This window comes from Echeneis naucrates, chromosome 2 (assembly GCF_900963305.1).
Source record: "Echeneis naucrates chromosome 2, fEcheNa1.1, whole genome shotgun sequence".
Taxonomy (NCBI): Eukaryota; Metazoa; Chordata; class Actinopteri; order Carangiformes; family Echeneidae; genus Echeneis; species Echeneis naucrates.
Window position 1 is genome coordinate 4,675,613 of NC_042512.1, and position 8,911 is coordinate 4,684,523.

The window sequence follows — 8,911 nt, forward strand, 5'->3', positions numbered from 1 at the left end:
TTCCTTCTGGGTCTTTCACTGCAGACCAACCAAACTCTCCTACGAGGCCTGGTGACACAGACAGGAAGTAGCTCAGAGACCAATCAGAAAACAGTCCAGTACATCAAGACAAAGATCAGTGAGAATCTGTCTCCAGAGAAAAGTATCAACCTGTTTCACTGTCTGAATGAACTGAATGATGGTTCTCTGGTGGAGGAGATCCAACAGTCCCTGAGATCAGGACGTCTCTCCACAGATAAACTGTCTCCTGCTCAATGGTCAGCTCTGGTCTTCATCTTACTGTCATCAGAAAAAGATCTGGACGTGTTTGACCTGAAGAAATACTCTGCTTCAGAGGAGGCTCTTCTGAGGCTGCTGCCAGTGGTCAAAGCCTCCAACAAAGTTCTGTATGTGCAAATAAATCCATCCAGATCAACTGGATCTTTTTTGGTCAAGACAAAAAATAATTTTTGTGAATTTTTTTGCATTGTTTTGCTGTTTCCTCTTCAGACTGAGTGGCTGTAACCTCTCAGACAGAAGCTGTGAAGCTCTGTCCTCAGTCCTCAGCTCCCAGTCCTCTAGTCTGACAGATCTGGACCTGAGTAACAACAACCTGCAGGATTCAGGAGTGAAGCTTCTGTCTGCTGGACTGAAGAGTCCACACTGTGAGCTGGAAACTCTCAGGTCAGAATTCACATTGGTGTGAAGACGGTGTATAAAAAGCTTCATGCTCCATAATTGATCACTGATTTGATTTCACCTGGAAAACACACAATGTGAAAAACATACACGTCGTTGAGCGAACAGGTGCATGCTGGGTCATGCTGGCGTCCTCCTGGTTAATCCTCCAGTGGTGAATTCCATGTTCACGGAGGATCATTTACTTTTAGGGAGGTGGACACAACCTTTCTTCTGCTTTTGGCATCTGTCACAGTTGTGATGATGGAGTTCTCATTCAGGAAAATATTTAAGGGGCTCAAAGACACCAGAGGCTGAGTGGACTGCTGATATGATGCTCTGTGGATGAATGAACCTGGTTGAACAGAGAGCAGAATCAATGCTTCACGATACTGTATTTGTGTAACTGTGTCTTTACTTTAATCAGTGTGTTTGTGGTTCAGCGGTTGTGTTGCTCTGCTGTGGTTTAGCTTTGTGTATTCTCTCATGGTGTTTCTTTGCTCTGCTATTGGTTCTAAGTGTTTGCAGTGTCTGTAGACCTGATTCTATAGTATTTATCAGGTCAGGTGTGGGGGGCTCCAAGAAGACTTGATACTGACCTGATGTTTGATGAATAATCACAAACCAAAGTCATTCACATCGATTTAAACTTTGTGTGTGTTCAGTCTGTCAGGATGTCTGCTCTCAGAGGAAGGCTGTTCTTCTCTGGCCTCAGCTCTCAGCTCCAACCCCTCCCATCTGAGAGAACTGGACCTGAGCTACAATCATCCAGGAGACTCAGGAGTGAAGCTTCTGTCTGCTGGACTGGAGGATCCAGACTGGAGACTGGACACTCTCAGGTCTGGACAGCTCTGAGGAACTCTGCTTCATGTTTGATGGTGGATCAAGTTGATCCTGACTCTGTTTCTTCCTCCAGGGTGGACCATGGTGGACCACAGAGACTGAGACCTGGTCTGAGGAAGTGTGAGTGTGTTTTCACTTTGATTCATGAAAACTCAGCTGCTCATGTTACACTAGATTTTTACATTTCTGACTGAAGTCCAAAGACGAGTTTCATTCAGGATCAACACTTCATGTGTTTATTGATGTGGATCTCCATCAGCCGTCATCTTTGACTCCACAGCAGAAAAAAGCAGAACATTGCGGACATCTTGACTCTCATGTTCAGTAACTGTTGATGTTCTAACTGGATTGTTCGCTTTTAATTTAAATGTAGTCAAACATTATTCACAGGTGATGAAATGTAAGTTTGAATGATTCACTTTCAGTAAAGTTGTTGATAAATGAACAGATGATAAACTGCAGCTGTTGTTTCTTGTTCTCTCCATCAGATGTCTGTGAACTGGAACTGGACACAAACACAATCCACAGAAACCTCAAACTGTCTGACAACAACAGGAAGGTGACCTGTGTAGCAGAGGATCAGTCATATCCTGATCATCCAGACAGATTTGATATCTGTTTTCAGCTGCTGTGTAGAAATAGTCTGACTGGTCGCTGTTACTGGGAGGTCGAGTGGATTGGAGAGGTTTATATCTCAGTGAGCTACAGAGGAATCAGAAGGAAAGAATACAGTGCTGACTGTTTGTTTGGATATAATGATCAGTCCTGGAGTCTGACCTGCTCTAAGGGTGGTTACTCTGTCTGGCACAACAGCAGAAAAGCATCGTTCTCCTCCTCCTCTGTCTCCAACAGAGTAGCAGTGTATGTGGACTGTCCTGCTGGCTCTCTGTCCTTCTACAGAGTCTCCTCTGACTCACTGATCCACCTCCACACCTTCAACACCACATTCACTGAACCTCTCTATGCTGGTTTCTTGCTCTGTTCTGGTTCAGTGTCTCTGAGGAAGTTGTACTGAAAGAGACTCGAAACTAGAAACTGAGACACTTCACTGTTGGCCTCACTTCTCAGCTCTGGCATCTCCGTCAGTTCCATATTGGAGACAGATCTGGACTTTACTTACTAAATCTCAGTGTGTTCCTGAAACTCCATCAGCCTGCACAATCATTACTTTTCCTTTGTGTTTTGGTTGTCTTCTGTAACTGAGAATTTTTGCTTCAAGAGTGAAAAGGGAAGAAAAGATGCGATGGCTGGATCGATGATGAGATCTGAACTTCTCAGCATCAGAATGAGGCAAACATGGACCACAGGAACCGTTCAGTTCCTCCAAGAGAATCATCAGGAACTCAGTTCATCATCACAGCAGTCATCTGCTGTTCCAGCCTGTCTGGCTATCATCAAATGATTAACACTGTGGAGGCTGAGGAGGTAGAGTTCATTAGTAAATATGTTCTAACAAACTGTAAACTGTTAAAATATTCCATCATATAATTAGAGGTGAGACGTCCACAGTTTAGATACTAACATATCCATACATGTTATATATAAGTTCTGTTCTGACCCCAAACAGGTTATTTCTTGGTGTTGGTTCCTGGTTAGTAGCTCCGTCAATCTCAGTGATACTGTTGGACCCAAAGGCTGTTTTAATAAAATCTATCTTTTCACCCGTAGTTATAACAGCAGAGCTCTGGGAGGGAGTTTACATGGACTGCTGTCAGATACATTACTGAGCTTTTGGTCAAAGACTTTACCGGATTTCTCTCATCTGGCGCCGGTGGAAGGATATGAAGTGTCCGAACATCTAACCGAACATCGAACATCGGCTTTGAGGGAGTGATGGGAAACTCTTTTCCTTCATCTGACTCCAGTTTTTATGAGTCACTCACCAAAATGAATCGGTTATTTGAGTCACTGAGTCAGTGCACATACAAGCTCCTCCCAGTCCCCACTGACTTAGATGAAGTTTTGAAATTGTCCTGTTTTTCCTTTTATTCAATTTAAACATATTCTCTATGTAATAATTCTTATCGCGAATAATTAATTTACCCACATGTGGCAAAAATTATTCAGTCAAATAACTGTGCTGAAAGGGCAGAACTCAACAGAGGACACTGCAGCAGAGTATTTTATTTTCTGAAAGGATCATTCTTCTGAAGCGTACTAAATGACCTTTGTGAGACAAACATAATATCCTATTTGAATCTGAGTGTCTGTGGATGGTGATGAGCCCCGGGTGGGGAATATTTTCTTGTTTATATTTGTTGTTTTAATGTGTAAAGCACTTTGTGCAACATTATTCTTTTGTTTGCAAAATGTTGTATGAATAAAGTTTAAATGATTGATTGCTATAATACAGTCCAATAATGTTCTATTGGAGTCGTGCAGCAGACTCTCAGCTCAGTGTGTGAATGTGCTGCTGCTGAACTGGGACTCATGAGTTCCACTCTGAACCAATGAGTCATGAATCATGAGTCTGACTGTGAACCAGTCTACAGTATGTGCTGTGGGTGAGTGACAGCTCATAGCGGGGAGGGAAAGGGAGTGAAACAGCAAACCAGAGCTGCTGCTTTTCCTCCTTCTTTCTATATGAACATGAGCACCATGATGCACACTGCTGTGTTCTCATATCAAGCTCATGTTCACCTTCTTTCTTTCACAGGGAGAACATGAAAGAAGCTGAAGCTGAACTCAGCCTTCCAACTTTAGTGCTCCGTGTCACAGACTGATCCATTTTCTGACGTGATAGTCCACACCAGGCTGCAGCCTCTCTGTGTGACACTTTGTTCATCATTATTTTCACACTTTAGTTCCTGCTTCTTTTCATTTAGGCTCCATGTAGGCTGTTCATGATGACTTTGTTTGTGTGTGGCTGTTTTCTTCTGAATGTGGGATCTCTGTCTGAATGAAAGTTTCACAATCACTGCCTCAGACTGCATTCAGAAGGAATTGTTGAAGTCATAGAAGCTGAAGAGTTGATGATCAGAGGCTGACAGCTAAAGGAAGCTAGAATGCACACTGCTCTCTGACAGAGTCGGCCTCCCTCCACATTTAGGAGGCTTTTTCACTTCTTACAACAGCTGACAGAGGGCTCATCTGGGATTTGAACCCCGGACCTGTCACACCCTGAGCCAGAATCATCCTGATTGTTCCTGGAATGGTTTGGTTAGTCAGAGTGTGTCTGTGTGTGTTCTTGTCTCTCTGAGTGGTTGGAAATGAAAATGGAGATCGGTAGAAGCAGATGACTCTGAGGATGAATGAATGTTTCATTGACAACATCACAACTGTTTACTGACCTCACAGTGTGACGTCACTGGAGATCAAAGGTATTTCCTGTCTTATCGCGCTCCCACGCGACACCAACTAATATGTAATACTCGAATGAGAAACGAATCAGCTGCAATTTGGGGCATTTAATTGAACTAAAATCAAACCTTTAAAACACGCTGGATTTCCGAATGTCCTGGTTGGGATAACACCACCTGGGAATATCACCCCAGGAACTACTGTGTAAAAAAAACCCGACACAAAGTGAAGTGACCCCAACAACGTTATGGGAGTTCTATGTCAGTCAGTCGGGTTACCCAAAAAAAGGGTTCCCCTCTGAGTCTGCTTGTGACGGAAAGGGAAACTGACCCTTCGTCAGCTTATTGACGCATTGGGAGTGAGAAGATGTTGGAAAAATAGCTGACATGCTTCTTATGTGAGGTGACCATCAGGGATTGCCTCTCTGTTCAGCTCCATTGGGTCGTACAGTCACGTCCCATATGATCTGGCAGGGAGGATTCCTGGTTTGCACCCAGGCGGCTGTTTGCCGCTGCTGGCAGAGGGCGTTCCTCCTTTCTGGTGTGGGCGGAGTCGGAATCAATAAAGTTTTGTTTCAACACGTCATCGTTTAAATGTTGGTTGTGTTTTTCATTTGTCAGCTGAATCCAGAGAGTGACTGAAATGATGAAGTAAATCCAGGAAAGGAAAAACATTTGGCTCTGAATCTCAATGTAGATTTGAACAAAGAGCTCCAGCTGAAGAAAACAATGCTGTCTGTTTCCAGATGATGAAGAACTCAGTTCTCAGTTGATGCTCAGTTATCTCCATCTAGTGGACAGATGGTAGAAGTTTATTCCTGAAAAGAGGAAGTGACTTTTCCTCAGATCAAACTGTTGAAGGAGAACGAGCAGCTTCTTCCTCACTGACTCACTCAACCTCTGTCTCCTGGGTTTGGATTTAGGTCTGGGTCTGGGTCTGGGTCTAAGACCAGGTGGGCCTGCTCAGAGTCTCTGTGTTGGATGTGAGCTGCTGAAATCTCTGAACACCATGACACAGATAATATCAGTCTGATGTGTCATCTGTGATCCAGATGTTGTCAGCAACAAACAGATGTTCCTGACAGAAGCTGTGCTGATGATGATTCTGGATAGAAACTGGGAGGAAATAACTTTATTCTCTCTTTGTTTTTCCACGGAGGAAGTGAAGTGACACCACGTGATATCGTTTTTTTCCCAGCTCCTCGTTAGTATAGTGGACAGTATCTCCGCCTGTCACGCGGAAGACCGGGGTTCGATTCCCCGACGGGGAGAGCACGTGTGTTTTTCTTTAATAGCTCAGTGACAGAAGTTAACTGTCTCTGGTCAGCGGCGTCCTGCTCGCAGACAGCAGTTTTATTTTGAAAACCAACCGGATTCTCTTGGCTTTAGAAAGTCCAACTTCCTGCCTGTCTCATGTAAAGACAGAACAGCAGATCTGAGTTAGTTCAATCAACTCGGAAACTACGGTGGCTGGTAAGTGCAAAACAAAATTACTAAGTTCGAAACAAATGTACATGTTGGGAAACATTTTTATCTTTTATTAAACAAAATTACACAATAAAAACACTCTTACCACAGACAAAATAAATGTATATTTTAAAAGACAAATTTAAAAGTGGCAGAACACTTCTACAAATCCCGAAACAAATTTCCAAACGACAGAATCTTCCGGAAGGGGAATGTACCAAATGCCGGAAGTGATCCAGAAGAAGATTGACTGTGAGCTCAAAAAGTTTGTATCGGTTTGTGTGGTGGAAAAACTTTGCTGAGTGAAAGTTTATGGCAGCATGGAGTAAATGATGTTTTGTGGAAACAACTTGAGCCAATTTACGCGGTTGTGTTTTCCGTGCGGACGATCTGTAGAATGTTTAACGTTGATGAACGGACCAGACGGAAGGAGCACGCGCACAGGAGACATCTAATAAACAGCCGGAAAATGCTAAACAAGCTAAGTGTAGCATCGCGCTAACTAGCTGAAGCTGCTGTCAGACATGCAGTGAATTAAAGTGCACCGTTTCATGGAGGACAGAAAGTCAAAGTCAAAAGAACTGTGGGCCGAAAGGAAACAGGTCCAGGTACGTGTGTGGATATATCTGTAAAATATGGAAGTAAATATGTGTGTGTGTGTGTGTGTGTGTGTGTGTGTGTGTGTGTGTGTGTGTGTGTGAAATGAATGATATCTTTTTGTTATTTTAGCAGATAAACATGGATTGATGGCGCCACATGGAGCTGATTTAAAAGCTCAGAGAGGGAAAACACTCCCATTATATACAGATCCGGAGGTAGCAGCACCTGATCTACTGAAGCAAGCTGTCCAAGAAATGAGAACATTTAACAAGAAGATGGATGAAGGAGCAGACCTTCTTTTGTATCCAGACTGTTCAGAGGTGCTCCATGTGCCTGGGTCAGAAAGCCCATTCAAACTGGCAGAATATAAAAAGGAAATAGGAAAGGCACTTTTTTCATTTGCCTAGAAACACACTTTAGAGGAGGTTTGTGGATCTCTTCATTCAATATTTTTACATATTTATTTACTCTGATGTAGCATAATTAATAATGTGTTGAATTGTTTGTTTTTACTACAGAGGTTGATACATCAGACTCTGATTCTGAAATTGTCATCACATTGAGGAGCACAGCTGAATTCAATGCAGCTGACACTGTGGTACGTTCATTTTTACATTTTGTACTTAATGTTTTTTTTTATTATTTATTTATTTATTGATAGGATATGCATTTGGTTTCAAGCATTAAGTCTAAGAACCAAGTCTTGATTATTTGGCATTTACTATTCCAGTCAGACACCCTGATAACCTTTCACCATTGATATATACTGTATGTGGTGAGGGAACAATAATGGAAGCTGTTTAAAGTTGCTGACAATTGTGTGCTTTTCTTCTCAGGTTTTTGAACCAAAAAAACACAGTTCTCTAAAACGCAAACCTGAAGATAAAGGGTAGGTATTAGTTTTTACAAAAGAAGTAATTTGTCTTTAAGTTGTTGATGTGATTGTGATATAATTTATAAGAAAATAATCTCTTATTTATAAATCTTATGGTTCCTCTCTACCTCTAAATGTTACTCAAAGCTCTGTTATACTCTGAATCATAAAGTTCATCAGTTTATCAATTTTATCATGTTTCAGAGATGCATCCACAGCTCAGCCTGGACAGGTATTAAGGCAGATTATGGCAGCCTGATGTTCTTTGCTTTCAGTGTGTTGTTTCAGACATTTTCATTTGTTTTTCAGACAGTAATATCTGACACTGAGGATCTGGATCCACCTGAAACAAATCCAGTCAGGAGTACTTGCTACGGGTAAGTAAAAAAACGACAGTGACTCACTTAATTTTAATTTTAGTTTATTTAAGTTTAGGTTCTTGGTGTACAATGCAAATGGTATGAACAGGGTTAGATGTAAACAACACTAATGGTTCATGATCATTAACTTTATATATCACATGACATACACTTTGTTGCTTGAACTATTTTTTTTTTCAAAAACATGTTTCATCTCAATACATTATAGTATATAATACGTGATAAGTTTTAATTTGACAACATAAATTCATGAACAGCTGTCAGGGAGGATGAATACTACCTGGCAGGAAAGATGATTGTGGTGTCAGCGGTGCATGGAGGTCCGGGGCCGCATTTCCTGTCACAAGATCTTGTTCATTATCTTTCGGGCCAACAGTTGATTCGATCACTGATGAAGAAATAGGGAAAGCTTTGAAAAAGGTGAGGGTCGGCTATGGTGTGGTAGGACAGAGTATTATGTTGTTCCTGCAGTCTGTTTTATCACATACACAGAATTGGCTTCAATTATTGTTTGTCAGAATTAAATCTTGTGTCATGGAATAAAAAGTAGGCAAGAAGATACAGAACACACTGTACATAGTTATTGATATGAGTGTTTCTGTCCTTTTTTTTTTTGTGTCTTTCAGATTGAGAATGTTTCTTCAGTGGATGCTCTGTGAGAATGCATCATGAGTCACGGCACAATGTTACAGACAGCAGGCTGTCTGAGACGTGTTGCTACTGTTGAAGAAAAGAAAGAAATCCTGTCAGACTCCCTCCGATGGTACATTATTGACTGCATCTCATCTGTA

The 8,911-nt window shown here is 41.8% G+C and overlaps 1 non-coding gene across 1 annotated transcript; it reads left to right on the top strand.

Annotated features, from left to right (window-relative positions):
- Window positions 1-5,998: 5,998 nt before the first annotated feature.
- trnad-guc (transfer RNA aspartic acid (anticodon GUC)) lies at window positions 5,999-6,070 on the top strand. The gene has a single exon. It is a non-coding gene; the product is annotated as a tRNA-Asp (tRNA).
- Window positions 6,071-8,911: the final 2,841 nt, after the last annotated feature.